Source organism: Malaclemys terrapin, chromosome 12 (genome assembly GCF_027887155.1).
Source record: "Malaclemys terrapin pileata isolate rMalTer1 chromosome 12, rMalTer1.hap1, whole genome shotgun sequence".
Classification (NCBI taxonomy): Eukaryota; Metazoa; Chordata; order Testudines; family Emydidae; genus Malaclemys; species Malaclemys terrapin.
Window position 1 is genome coordinate 37644044 of NC_071516.1, and position 14466 is coordinate 37658509.

Genomic DNA, 14466 nt, shown 5'->3' on the forward strand with positions numbered 1-14466 from the left:
GGGACCAGAGAACGAGGAACAAAGATGGAGGGAGAGAGACACGCAGGGAAGAGGAACAGATAGAATGACCCACAGGGCAGGGGAAAGGGTGATTTGTGATGAAGACAGAATGATAAAATGCAGCAAGAAAACAGAGAAGTGGCGGAGCTGGGGGATCATAGAATCATAGAATATCAGAGTTGGAAGGGACCTCAAGAGGTCATCTAGTCCAACCCCATGCTCATGTCCGCTTGTAGGTGTTCCTTCTTGAGAGAAGGCGGCTTGTGCTGCAGGTAGGGTTGCCAAGCCTCCAGGATTGGCGTGGTGTCTCCATGAATTCAAGATTAATCTTTAATTAAGGATTATGTCATGTTATGAACCCTTCAGGAATACGTCCAACCTAAATGGGCAACCCACGAGGAGGAAGTACCTTTCCCCCTGCCAAGGGTTAGACGCAGAGGCAGTAGGGCCAACACCCCATGTTCAAAAATCATGTCATGTCCCCCCAAATCATGAGGTTAATAAATCAATAAATGATTTGCTCTCTGGTTTTTGAGCCTTTGGAGTTCACATTTTCAAGTATTTACCCACAGCCATAAAATCTAGAGCGACTCACTTGAAAGAAAGGAAGAAGAAAGCTGAGATTCTCCTTCAAAATGCCCGGCTGAGTTTTCGAAAGGAAAGGCTGAACTTGCTCCACTGTGAGCCAACAGGCACCACTTGGAACTCCAGCCATTGATCAGACTACAGCAGGCCCCCCGGCTTTGCCCCCTGCCCCCGAAAGTCAGCGTTAGGGCTGCTGACTTTCTAATCACACAAAACCGAACACCTCTGCCCTAACCCTTCTCCAAGGCCCCTTCCATTGCCACCCCATCACCGAGGCCCTGCCCCGCCCTGTCTCCGAGGCCCCACCCCCACTCACTCCATTCCCCCCGGCCTCTGTCGCTCGCTCTCCCCCACCCTCACTCCACTCCCTCATTTTTACCAGGCTGGGGCAGGTGGTTGGGGTGTGGGAGGAGGTGAGGGCTTCGGCTGAGGGTGTGGGTTCTGGGGTGGGGCCAGGGATGAGAGGTTCGGAGTGTGGGAGGGGTCTGGGCTGAGGCAGGGGGTTGGGGTGTGGGAGGGGACATGGGCTTTGGGGTGGGGGTGCAGGTTCTGGACTGGGGCCAGAAATGAGGGGTTCAGGGTGTGGGAGGTGGATCCAGGCTGGGGCAGGAGGTTGGGGTGTGAGGGTGAGGGCTCCAGCTGGGGGTGTGGGCTCCGGGCTGGTGACGAGGAGTTTGGAGTGCAGGAGGGGGTTCCAAGTTGCGGCAGGGGGGTGCGGCGTGTGTTTCAGGAAAGAGTTTGGGTGCGGGATGGGGTTCAGGGCTGGGGCAGGGGGTTGGGGTGCGGGAGGAGGTTAGGGCTCCAGCTGGGGGCGTGGGCTCTGGGGTGGGGCTGGGGATGACGGGTGGGGGAAGGGGTTCAGTGCTGGGGCAGACAGTTGGAATGTGGGGGGGAGGTGAGGGCTCCGGCTAGGGGTGCGGGCTCTGGGGTGGGGCTGGGGATGAGGGGCTTGGGGTGCAGGGGAGGCTCAGGGCTGGGGTAGTGTCTTGGGGTGTTGGGGGGGTGCAGACTCTGGGAGGGAATCACAGAGTCATAGAATATCAGGGTTGGAAGAGACCTCAGGAGGTATCTAGTCCAACCCCCTGCTCAAACGAGGACCAATCCCCAAGCTTGGGTGCAGGACGGGGCTCAGAGCTTGGTCAGGGGGTTGGGTTGCAGGAGGGGTTTTGGAGTGCGGGCTCCGGGTGGTGTTTACCTCAGCCGGTTCCAGGGAAAGGGCGACATGTCCCTTGGCTCCTAGGCGGAGGCGCAGTCAGGCAGCTCTGCACGCTGTCGCCACCCTCAGGTGCCACCCCTGCAGCTCCCATTGGCCGCGGCTCCCAGGCAATGGGAGATGCGGAGCCAGCGCTCGGGGTGGGGGCTGTGCATGGGGCTGCGGCCGTTCCTCCATCTAGGAGCCGAGGGACATGTCGCTGCTTGTGGGGAGACGCGCGGAGCCAGGTAGGGAGCCTGCCAGCCCCACGCCAACCGGACTTTTGACAGCCCAGTAAGCAGTGCTGACCGGAGCCGCCAGAGTCCCTTTTCGAATGGGTGTTCCGGTCGAAAACCGGACACCTGGCAACCCTAGCCAGGATGCTGGCAGCCAGCAGGATTCCTCTACTATTAAAGGTGCATTGCCCAGAAAAGAGAAGGCCGACATCTCAGTCACATGGCTACACGCGGCCTAGTGCACAGTGAGGAAAGTTGGCCGCACACACTTGGAAATCAGCAGCAGCTTTATTATGCAACAAACAACTCGATACCACGTTAACTCTGGCCCGTCCTTCTGTGACGCTTGGAAAGGCTCCTATGAGAGGGGGAAAAACACAGTAAAAACAATGATCTTCAGCTACATATTGATCTTCCAAACTCTCTGTTTCTATCCATCCAGCTTGCAGCTAAACACCCTACACTCATATTAAAATGACCATCGTTTCCACCTGAAAGGACCACGTTTCCTGCCCCTCTAGGGTTACAGGGGTGTATCCAGGGCCGGCACAACCCATTAGGCAACCTAGGCGGTTGCCTTGGGCGCTAACATTTGGGGGGCAGCGACCGCGGCGGCCGGATCTTCGGCTGCCCCCGTTGTCGTCGGTATTTCGGGGGCGGGACCTTCCGCCACCTAGGGCAGCAAAAACGCTGGCGGCGCTCCTGGGTGTACCTAGAGCTGTAGTGCCCGGCCCGTGTCTGTGCTTACCTCGCTAGTCCTGGAACAGCTCCTCGGGAAACAGCACCTCAGCCCTTCTGGCCTGGAATAGGAAGAGGAAGGATTAATCATTCAAACACGTAACAGCCCATGTCACCGTGGGGCTGAAGGGCTCCTGCTACTCAGACTGCATCAATGGGCACAGAGACCGGACATAATCTGATCCGCTGCAAAGGGACCTAAGAGAAGAAAAACGTAGGGGAGGTGTGGTGAGTGGCTTACATGACTAGTTTCTGCCTTACTTTTTTGGAAGAACAATACAAAGTCCTAACTAAGGGGGAACTGTTTCCTTGCAGTGAGCCCAGGACGAATTCCCACCAGAGGGGCTGCTGCTGGGCTAGGCTGTTAACTTGGACCCTGGCTTCCTTTGCAATCCCCAAGCCTCTTCAAGCGCAGTCAATTAGGACTCCAGGAACAGAGGTGGTTGCTTTGGGTAGGTCTACACTTGGGGTATTTCGACCCTGCTAGCACGGGTGTAACAGCAGTGTAGATGGTGAGGCCTGGCTAAGGCAAGTAAAGGAACGCTTGAACCCTATGGCTATGCACCCTACATGCCCATGCAGGGCCTCCTGTGTCTACGCTGCTATATTTAGTAGGGTAGAGTCCTGCCCCTTCCCTGCTGCCAGAGCCTTTCCCCACGGCAGTGAGATTCCAGTGGGGAAAGGCTCTGGTCGGGGGAGGCAGTGCGGAATGGTACCGGCAGCTCCCCAAGCTGAGCCTGGCTGCCCTCCCTACCACAGCCTTTCACGTGGAGCTACACGCACCCTACGTGCTGACGTACGTGTAGACAAGGCCTTTGTGTAATAAAGGACAGTGCAGGATGGAAGAGGGACAGGGTCAGGATTTAAGGATCATGGAAGCTTTTTTTTTGGTTAGCTGCTGTATGGAGATGTCTGCTGTGTTCGTAAAGGGACCCCTGTACCACAGAAATAGCTCACGGTCTGGGACAGGGTGTCACATTTTTCCTTGTCCTTCTGCACCTCAAAACCATGTTTTTTTTTAAAGGCTACTAGTCAAATCCTGCAGTTGGGAGCCCAGTGTGCAGTGCACACAGCCCAGCTACACACCAGGGGTTATTGTAATCAGCGACTGCCCCAAGCCACATCATTCAGCTCTGGCTCCGGATCCAGATCTCAGCGTCCCCAAGTCCACCAGTGCTGGGTTTGGGGTTTCCAGTCTGAGCCCATCTCTCACTGCCATGATCATTTCAAAGCCTCGGCCAACACCCTCCAGTGTCCGGAGTCACTGATGCTGCAGGGCTAGAGACCCTCAGCTGGTGGGAATTTGCAGAGCTCCATTGCCGTCCATAGCGCTAAGCCAATTAGCACCATCCGAGGAGCTGGTTCTTGGCGTCTGGTACTGACTAGTGAAGGACTAGCTATAGGCATTAGCAGACTGAATCAAAACTTGAGTTCCATCCAGTCCAGGACCCCTTCTCTGACAGCAGCCAGCACCCGGTGGTTCAGAGGAAGCTGTCAGAATCTCACAGTAGCAGCTGTGGAAGAATCTGTCTCCCAGATCGGCTTTCTACAGATCTCTAATAGGCCTTTGTCCTTATTCTCCCCCAAAGTGGAGTGACTTTAGCGCAGGAAGGAAGAAAGGTACCTGTTCTAAATAGAGTTCAGCCTGAGAATTAGTCTGAATCCAATATGCCGACAGGCTGAAAAACATGAAGGGCCCAACCGGCTCTGTAGTGCTCTGCGCTTTCCCAGCCAGCCAGGTCCTTCCTGAAGCCGTTGTTCAGAAAATAGGGGTCTCCTCAGAATCGCCCTGGGCTCATGTGCGCATGGTGGCTGGGGTGGGAGACTCAGTGGGGACAAGAGCCAGAGTCAGTCCAGAGCGACTGTAGGAGAACTACGCTGCGAGCTGGACTGTCCCCGTGCCAGGCAAACTGACAGGCTGCTTTCATGGTTAACGTGGTCTTGCCTCCAGCTTTCCTGTCTTAGTTTTAAGCAATTGTCCCAGCCTCCTGAGAATGTGAATAACTCCCGTAGGCTCGCTGATCACCGGGACCACACTCGCCCGGAATCTACCCCTTGCCATCAGCTCCCTCACTCCGTGCCCATAACTCTCCTCCCACAGTCCAGGGACCAGTTATTTTGCCCTTTGCTGTATTTTGTCTAGAGTCTCCTCTGTAAATGTGTGTGTGTGTGGGAGGGTGGGGGTGGGGGAGGGGTGTGAATTGCCATATGAAAGGTGGCGAGGAGAGAGCTTGTCTCTAGCTCTACAGAGCTTTGATCTCCTTGCTGTGATTCACACCCTTACTGCTGCGTAATAGAGGTGAAGGAGGCATGGCCCAGTCTAGTGGCACTAGCCCATTTCAGTCATGAGGACAGAGGTTGCTGTGCTCTGGGTTTATCCTGCCAGCCTGGGGCTGGCCAATCACTGTACTGTTATGTAATAAGGGTCCCCTGTGGAACGCATAATGAGCTAGCCAGGGTCAAAGGTTACTTGGTCCGTCCTCAGCCATGAATTTTAGCAGGCGGATGCTGCTCCTCCCTCTTTTCTCCTCTTTGTGGACTTTGGCGGTGCCCAGCAGTGCGTGTGTTGGGGGATCAACAAGGAAAAAAGAAGTTTAGCAACAGCAGAGAAAGGGGAGCCCTGGATTAGCTTTATTCCAGCTCAATCATCACACTATTAATGACGGAAATGGTCTCTGCTCTGTCCTTTGTAGGGCTCAAAGAACACATTCCCTTCTCCATGGGCCTGGGCCAAAGCCCATTAAAGACAACAGAGAGACTGACTTCCGTGAGCTTTGTTCGGATCAGGCCACCTTGAACAAAGAGGGGTTGGACTCATTCCTGCGTCTCTAGGCTTAGCCTATAACCATCTCACTGTCCACTATTTCCTTTGACTGACGGGCTGGTCTCACCCTCACTCAGATCCCGGACTAAGGAACTGGATCTGGGGAGTTTGTACCCAATATCCCCCACCTCCTCCCTCTTTACATCTGAGGGTGTCTCTGATGAGTCCTTGCTGAGGACTGTCAAGTCATATTGCCCAGGCCTGATCTTCTTTGACTAAACACCAGGAAATATGGGCTTCCAGGGCTCCATCTGTGTCTTTGCATTAACCAGATGTATCTTCCTGCCTCATTTAACTACCAGGCTCCTCTGATCAGTGAAGCAGCAGAAAAGCTTCCTGACTCAGGACACAGAGTAACTCTGCTGCTCAGTGCAGCATCTGCCAACCTGCCAGCCTTGAGGCCCAGCTTGTGATATGGTTCTGCAGATCCTAGGCTCAGTGCAGATCCTGGCAGCTGCGTGGGAATGTGCCTGAAAGCTGCTTTTGTGCGCCACCCCCACCAACTTGGAGGCCATCTGGCCACTGGGCCAGCCCCCAGCATAAAGCAGAGAAGCCTCGGGGATGCCGCAGCCATGCCCCCTCTCCCTTGGAAACACCTCCCTCTCCTGAGGCTGGGAGGAGGGTGGTGTTGGAGCCATTACAACAGGCCGATGGCGCCCATTACAGAAGAGGATCATCAAACAGTGGATGACCAAAGCATACAGTACAAATTAGACCCCATTGGTGCCATGACAGGGCCTCTGCGTCCCCATTGCCATCTCCTTGACCCACACCCTGGGACCTCTGCTTCCTCACTACACTAACCTAAGGATATTACTTACGTTCGCGTAACAAGTCCAGGCCTTCTGATCTGGGTCTGTCTGCCGGTGTGCTGGACAGTGCGCCCTAGGGAATCAACACAACGGCTCTCCTGTCAATGCTTACATTCTCCAGGGCGAACTTTCAGAGGTTCAGCCTCTCAACTAAGAGAGCAGTTTTCAAGACGTCTCACGGGAAATCAAACGCAGTCACAATCTGGGAAATTACCGAGGGACTGATGGCCGAATGCTACGCTATTTCCACTGTTCCAGGGGGATTGCCTCAGAAGTATCTGGATGATTATGGTTTCAACACAATCCCTGCCTTTTACATAAACCCCAGGCCACCCCACTTACAGGTCAAGAAATGAGGATGCAAGGTGCCCCAGACATACATATGGGGCACTGCCAGTTGTGAGAATATGGGACTGAGCAACGCTCTGCAATCTCAGTTCAACAAGTCAACAAAACTTACCTCAGCAAAGAAGGCAACTGAGGTGAGCGTGTGCTTCTTCCTGCTCCACTTGGGCCTTGGGCCTGAAATCCTTCCCTCTCTCATGTGGGCCTCTGGAACATAAATACCCATGAGTAACAGGGACAGCAAGCTCTACAGAGCAAATCCGTATGGCAGATGGTAGAAAGAATAGCTTATACTATCTATCTATCTATCATTACATGTTAATTCACTTACAGCATCTAGGCCTCCCCATTGTAGCTGAATGGCTCACAGTCAGAAGCTGGGATGTATCTGTTGAGTGGCTGGATTGTAGGATGAGAGTCCATGCATAGGCTCAGGCCAATATCTTCCTATGTCACTGTCCAAAGTCTGGCACTAACATTCATATTCAGGCATCTAAACGAGTGGATTGATTATCAGAGGAGCTGAACAGCCACGGCTTCGGCAGATTCGAGTGAGGAGTTCTTGGTATTCAGCATTTGAGAAACGTCAGGCCATTTATTTAGGTGCCTGAGTGTGGCATTGCAGCCTCTGTCATGGGTCGTTTACAATGAAGACGGAATCAACATCATCTCGGCACGACAACCAAGTTCAGGATCTAATCGAGCTGTATCCTCTCTGTACTGCTGTGCGGCTGCGAAACATTGGGACTGCGCCACTCAGAGTGGGCAAAGCTGGAGGCTTTCCACATAAAATGCCAACGTTGTATATTGGGCATAGAGTGGAACGACTTCATTTGTAAAGCAGATGTTTATGGTCGCTCCGGTCTACAGACTACTGGGGCCATTGTCCGCAGATGGCATCTTATGTTTTTCAGACATGTGGAGAGTATGCCACACGACGAGGCCTGCACAACATGCGGCCCGTGGGGGCTCACTGTGCGGCCCGCGGGGGGATTCTAAACCCCACACACACAAAGTCCTGAGGCTGGCGTGGCCACGCTCCTGGGGCAGCTCCTGGTGGCGTGCCTGCCCGCCGACAGAAGCCAGCAAGGCAGGACATGGGGATGTAGCCCTCGCGCGCCGCCGCGCCTCCACGACCCCCCCAACCCGGTCCCAAGTGGGACACGGAGCCCGCGCGTGCCGCTGCCCCTCCCCACTGCCCCAAGCGGGATACGGGCATGGAGCCCTCGCCACCCCCCCCAGCGGGACACAGGGCTCAGCCACCGCCCCCGTCCTGAGCGATTTTTGGCCCACCCTCCCGTCCCGGGACTCGTGCCCCGTCCAACCCCCTGCGTTCCTTGATGCCCCCCCCAGGACCCTGCCCCATCCACCCCCTTCCCTGTCCTCTGACTGCCCTCCACCACCCCATCCAACTCCTCTCCTGATTCCCCATCCAACCACCCCTTCTCCCCGTCCCCTGACCACCCTTGGAACCCCTGCCCCTGACTGCCTCCCACCACCCCATCCAACCCCTGCTCTTTCCTGACTGCCCCCCGGGACCCTTGCCCCCATTCAATCCCCCTGTTCCCTGCCATCTGACTGCCCCGACCCCTATCCAGCCCCCCACCAACCCCCTGAACTCCCCTGCCCTCTATCCAGCACCCTGTCCCTGCTCCCTTACCGCGCTGCCTGGAGGTGGCTGGCGGCGCTACAGCCGCGCTGCTCGGCTGGAGCCGGGCCACGCTGCCACCGCGCAGTGCCTGGAGCACCAGGTCAGTCTGAGCTTGCAGCCCCCCCGCTTCCCGCCAATCAGCTGTTCGCGCAGGAAGCCTGGGAGGGCTGAGAAGCAAGCGGCGGCTTCGCGCTCAGGCCCAGGGAGGCGGAGCGGAGGTGAGCTGGGGCAGGGAGCGGTACCCCTGCGCACCCCTCCCCCTGGGTTACCTGCTGTAGCGCGGACGGCTCCCCCCACCCCAGCTCACCTCCGCTCCGTCTCCGCCTCCCTGGGCTTGAGCACGAAGCCGCTGCTTGCTTCTCTGCCCTCCCAGGCTTCCCGCGCGAACAGCTGATTCACGGGAAGCCGGGGGGAGAGGGGGAGAAGCGGGGAGGAGTGTTCAGAGGCGGAGGCGGAGCGGAGGTGAGCTGGGGTCGGGGAGCAGGGCGGAGAGCTGGAGCACCCATGGGGTCGGCTCTTGAGGCGCCACTTTTGGATAATGTGCTCAGGGGGAGCAGCCGCTCCCTCTGCTCCCCCCCAGCTACGGTCCTGGTCACTTCAACTTACCGGTTGCTAAATTTAGAAGCCCTTTTAGAACCAGTCCCGCGCAGGACAACTGGTTCTAAAAGGGCTTCTAAATTTAACAACCGGTTCCCACGAACCGGCTCCCGCTCACCACTGGAGACTCCCCTTGCCGCTCTCACCCTAGGAGCCAGAGACCTCCCAGCAGGGATGGTGAGTGCGGCCAGGGAAGGGGGAAGGGTGTGGTGGAGTGAGTGTCTGGGAGGTGTGCGGGGGGTGCTGGGCTGTGAGGGTGTGGAGGGCGCTGGGCAGTGGGGGAGGTTTGTGTGTTTTGGGGTGCTAGGCAGTGGGGGCCTGTTGGGGGGTGCTGGGCAGTGAGAGAGATCTCAGACTCATAGACTATGAGGTCAGAAGTGACCATTATGATCATCTAGTCTGACCTCCCGCATGATGCGGGCCACAAAACCTGACCCACCCACTCCTGGAAGAATTCTCTCCCTTGACTTAGCTGTTGAACTCCCCAAATCATTATTTAAAGACTTCAAGTTGCTGAGAATCCTCCAGCAAGCGACCCCTGCCCCATGCTGCGGAGGAAGGCGAAAAACCTCAAGGGCCTCTGCCAATCTACCCTGGAGGAAAATTCCTTCCCTACCCCAAATATGGCGATCAGCTGAACCCCGAGCATGCGGGCAAGATTCTCTAGCCAGACCGCCTGGAAAAGTTCTCTGTAGTAACTTTTAATATCCCATCATTGACCATTGTTATTGACCTATTGACTAAAATCACTGTATCCCATCAAACCATCCCCTCCATCAACTTATCAAACTTAATCTTAAAGCCAGAGAGGTCTTTCGCCCCCTCTGTTTCCCTTGGAAGGCTGTTCCAAAACTTCACCCCTCTGATGGTTAGAAACCTTCGTCTAATTTCAAGCCTAAACTTCCCGACGGCCAGTTTATATCCGTTCGTTCTAGTGTCCACTTTAGTACTGAGCTGAAATAATTCCTCTCCCTCCCTGGTATTTATCCCTCTGATATATTTAAAGAGAGCAATCATATCCCCCCTCAGCCTTCTTTTGGTTAAGGTAAACAAACCGAGCTCCTCGAGTCTCCTTTCATACGGCAGATTTTCCATTCCTCGGATCATCCTAGTGGTCCTTCTCTGTACCCGTTCCAGTTTGATTTCATCCTTTTTAAACATGGGAGACCAGAACTGCACACAGTACTCCAAATGAGGTCTCACCAGTGCCTTGTATAACGGAACCAGCACCTCCTTATCCCTACTAGAAATACCTCGCCTAATGCATCCCAAGACCGCATTAGCTTTTTTCATGGCCACGTCACATTGCCGACTCATAGTCATCCTGCGATCAACCAGGACTCTGAGGTCCTTCTCCTCTTCTGTTACATCCAACTGATGCGTCCCCAGCTTATAACTATAATTCTTGTTAGTTATCCCTAAATGCATAACCTTACACTTCTGACTATTAAATTTCATCTTATTACTATTACTCCAGTTTACAAGGTCATCCAAATCTCCCTGCAGGATATCCCGATCCTTCTCCGAATTGGCAATACCTCCCAACTTTGTGTCATCCGCAAACTTTATCAGCCCACTCCTACATTTGGTTCCGAGGTCAGTAATGAATAGATTAAATAAAATCGGACCCAAAACCGAACCTTGAGGAACTCCACTGGTAATCTCCCTCCAACCTGACAGTTCACCTTTTAGTACGACCCGCTGCAGTCTCCCCTTTAACCAGTTCCTTATCCACCTATGGATTTTCATATCGATCCCCATCTTTTCCAATTTAACCAATAATTCCTCATGCGATACCGTATCAAACGCTTTACTGAAATCGAGGTATATTAGATCCACCGCATTTCCTTTATCTAAAAAATCTGTTACTTTCTCAAAGAAGGAGATCAGGTTGGTTTGGCACAATCTACCTTTCGTAAAACCGTGTTGTAATTTGTCCCAATTGGCATTGACCTCAAGGTCCTTAACTACTTTCTCCTTCAAAATTTTTTCCAAGACTTTGCATATTACAGATGTTAGACTAACAGGCCTGTAGTTACCTGGGTCACTTTTTTTCCCTTCTTGAAAATAGGAACCAGATTAGCTATTCTCCAGTCAAACGGTACCACCCCCGAGTTTATGGATTCATTAAAAATTATCGCTAACGGGCTTGCAATTTCCCGCGCCAGTTCTTTTAATATTCTCGGATGAAGATCATCCGGTCCGCCCGATTTAGTCCCGTTAAGCTGTTCAAGTTTGGCTTCTACCTCGGATACGGTAATGTCAATCCCCACTCCTTTATTCCCATCTGTCTCGCTTCTACTATTCCTCAGCCTTTTATTAGCCTCATTAAATACCGATGCAAAATATTCATTTAGATATTGTGCCATGCCTAGTTTATCCTTAATCTCCACTCCATCTACAGTCTTAAGCGGTCCCACTTCTTCTTTCTTTGTTTTCTTCCTATTTATATGGCTATAAAATCTCTTACTATTGGTTTTAATTCCCCTCACAAGGTCCAACTCTACTCTGCTTTTGGCTTTTCTCACTCCATCTCTACATGCTCTGACCTCAATAAGGTAGGTTTCTTTGCTGATCCCCCCCTCTTCCACTCCCTGTACGCTTCCTGTTTTTTCTTAATGACCCCTCTGAGATGCTTGCTCATCCAGCTCAGTCTAAATCTCCTGCCTACGAACCGTTTTCCCTTTCTTGGGATACACGCCTCTGACAGCTCCTGCAACTTCAACTTGAAATAATCCCAGGCGCCTTCCGCCTTTAGATCCCTAAATATGTTAGTCCAATCCACTTCGCTAACCAGTCTCCTTAATTTATTAAAATTAGCCCTTTGGAAATCGTAAACCTTAGTCTCTGATTTAATTCTGTTAATCTTTCCATTTAGTTTAAATGGAATTAGCTCAAGATCACTTGAGCCAAGGTTGTCCCCTACAACCATTTCCTCAACGAGGTCCTCACTACTCACCAGCACCAAATCTAAAATGGCATCCCCCCTCGTCAGTTCAGCAACTGCTTGATGAAGGAATTCATCAACTATTACGTCTAGGAAAATCTGAGCCCTATTATTGTTACTAGCATTTGTTCCCCAATCTATATCTGGGAAGTTAAAGTCTCCCATGATTACACAGTTCCTATTAGTATTTACTTCCCTAAAAACGTTAATGAGTTCTCTGTCCATATCCAGGCTAGATCCCGGCGGTCTATAGCACACCCCAAGCACTATCCCAGAGGAGGCTCTAGTAGTTCTTTTACCCAATGTGAGTAATGCCCAGACAGACTCCGTCTTATCCATTCCACCGCTTATTATTTCTTTACAGTTTACCTCATTATTGACATACAATGCTACTCCCCCACCTTTACCTTTGATCCGGTCTTTCCTAAACAGCACATACCCTTCCATACCTGTACTCCAGTCATGACTACTGTTCCACCACGTTTCAGTTATTCCTACGATATCCGGTTTAATTTCTCGGACCAGGAGCTCCAATTCCTCCATTTTGTTACCTAGGCTTCTCGCATTGGTGTATAAACATCTTAATTTATGCCTTTTGGCCTCTCTCATATTCATTCTCCCATTTGATATGGACACCGTACTGCTAGTATGACCCATTAGTCTGGTATCCACCCCCCCCTCCTCCTTATGTCCAATCTCTTCCCCCTGGCTGTATCTGTTCTTATCTCATTGTCCTCCCTCTCAATGTTATAATCTGGTGTGGAGATTAACTGGACATCTCCCAACCGTCTCCCCCAAATTCCTAGTTTAAAGCTCTTTTGATGAGATGAGCCAGCCTCCCTCCCAGAAGTCTATTTCCTTCCCTACTCAGGTGAAGTCCGTCCCGTGAGAACAGTTTTCTGTCCCCGAAAGCCTCCCAGTGACCATACATCCCAAAGCCCTCTTTATAGCACCACTCCCTTAGCCAACTATTTATCATCACAATCCTTTCACCCCTTTACTGCCCTTCTCTAGGAACAGGCAGAATCCCACTGAAGATGATCTGAGCCTCGAATTCCTTAAGCGTCTTCCCCAGCCTGGCATAATCTCCCTTGATTCTCTCTAGCGAGAACCTAGCCGTGTCATTTGTTCCTACGTGAAGGATGATCAAGGGGTTCTTTCCTGCTCCTTTTAGGATCCTTTTCAGCCGCAAGTCCACATCCCGTATCTTAGCGCCCAGGAGACTGCACACCCTTCTGTTCTCTGGGTCCGCCCTGGTTACAGGCCTGTCCAACCTCCTCAGTAAGGAGTCCCCAATCACGTACACCTGCCTTTGCAGTGCGATCTACTAATCTATCCCCTGTTCCCTCTAGTTGCAACCCCTGTCCATTCCTATTTTCCCTTATAGTCCCCCTTACGTCATCCTGTATCCTCCCAGGGCCCAGAATTGGTGCTGTCTCCATCAACTCCTCCCCTCTTTCTATGGGACTAGCTGCTCGTTTCTTTTTCCTCACCCTGCCCCCTTCAGTTACCACCTGCTGCACCCCTTCCTCGTTCTCCAAACACCCAAACCTGTTCCTGAGCTCTATTTCTCCTTCACTGGCCCTCCTTTTCCTTTGCCTGCTTCTCACAGTCACATGCTTCCACTGCCCTTGTTCTCCCCCCAGCATTCCCCCCTCACAGGTCTTAGCCCCTGCTACCACCTGTACCCCTGAGCATTCCCCTTCAGCCCCCACTTGCCTTTGCTCCATCAGGTGCTCGATCCCCTTTCTAAACTCTATCAGGGTATCTATCTGCATCTCCAAGCCTTGGATCTTTTCTTCCAGCAGTTCTATTAGGCGGCATTTCATGCACACATACCTCTGTTCAGGTACCGCTGCTAGGACCATGTACATACCGCAGCTGACGCATGCAATCATCTGCATTGTGTCACCTGCGGCTTGGCTCATGGCTGCTGTTGCCTGGGCCCGCCTGCTCAGCTGTGCCCTCTGCACCTGGGGAAATACAGCACAAAGGGCACTACCCCCTCCTGCCTCCCCTTCCACCTCCTCCAATGGAACTCCCACTCAAACTCCCCTGTTAGCAGCCCTGTTCGCTACCTCCTGTGCCGCTGCTCGCAGCTGTTGCCGCTGCCTGGCTGGGTGGCCACTTTTATAGGCCCTCTCCTCAGCCAAGCTCCGCCCCCTAATCAGGTCTCAGCTGCCCGCCCAGCACGCTGCCCCTACAGGCCTCTACACATACAAGCAATACAAAGACAGACGCAAATACAGGTACCTTCTCCTCCAATGGAACTCCCACTCAAGGATCTGTGTGTGTCAGGGCACTGGCGGTCTGTGTGGGGCATTGTTTAGTTGTGGTGGTGGGGCTGTGGGGAAGGGCACTGGGAGGGAGGGAGGAGAAATCTGTGTGTATTGGGAAACTAGCAAGTGGGGGGTTCTATGTGGGATGCTGATGTGTATTAAGAGTTACCAGCTGGATTGAGGACTGATAGATTTGGACAGAGTTTATATTGAATGGGCAAATGAAAAAGATCGCAGGGAAAAACAGTCAGGTTAGTTTA

At 52.9% G+C, this 14466-nt stretch overlaps 1 protein-coding gene and 1 long non-coding RNA gene across 2 annotated transcripts in view; both read right to left on the minus strand.

Moving 5' to 3' along the window:
- Positions 1 to 14466, minus strand: part of LOC128845976 (cathepsin G-like) — a 171759-nt gene that overhangs the window by 63687 nt on the left and 93606 nt on the right. The gene's annotated exons all lie outside the window — the stretch shown is intronic.
- Positions 2283 to 7305, minus strand: LOC128846329 (uncharacterized). Its single transcript, XR_008446766.1, has 5 exons — positions 7064 to 7305; positions 6848 to 6939; positions 6397 to 6460; positions 2762 to 2813; positions 2283 to 2371 (listed from the first exon to the last, which is right to left on the minus strand). It is a non-coding gene; the product is annotated as an uncharacterized LOC128846329 (long non-coding RNA).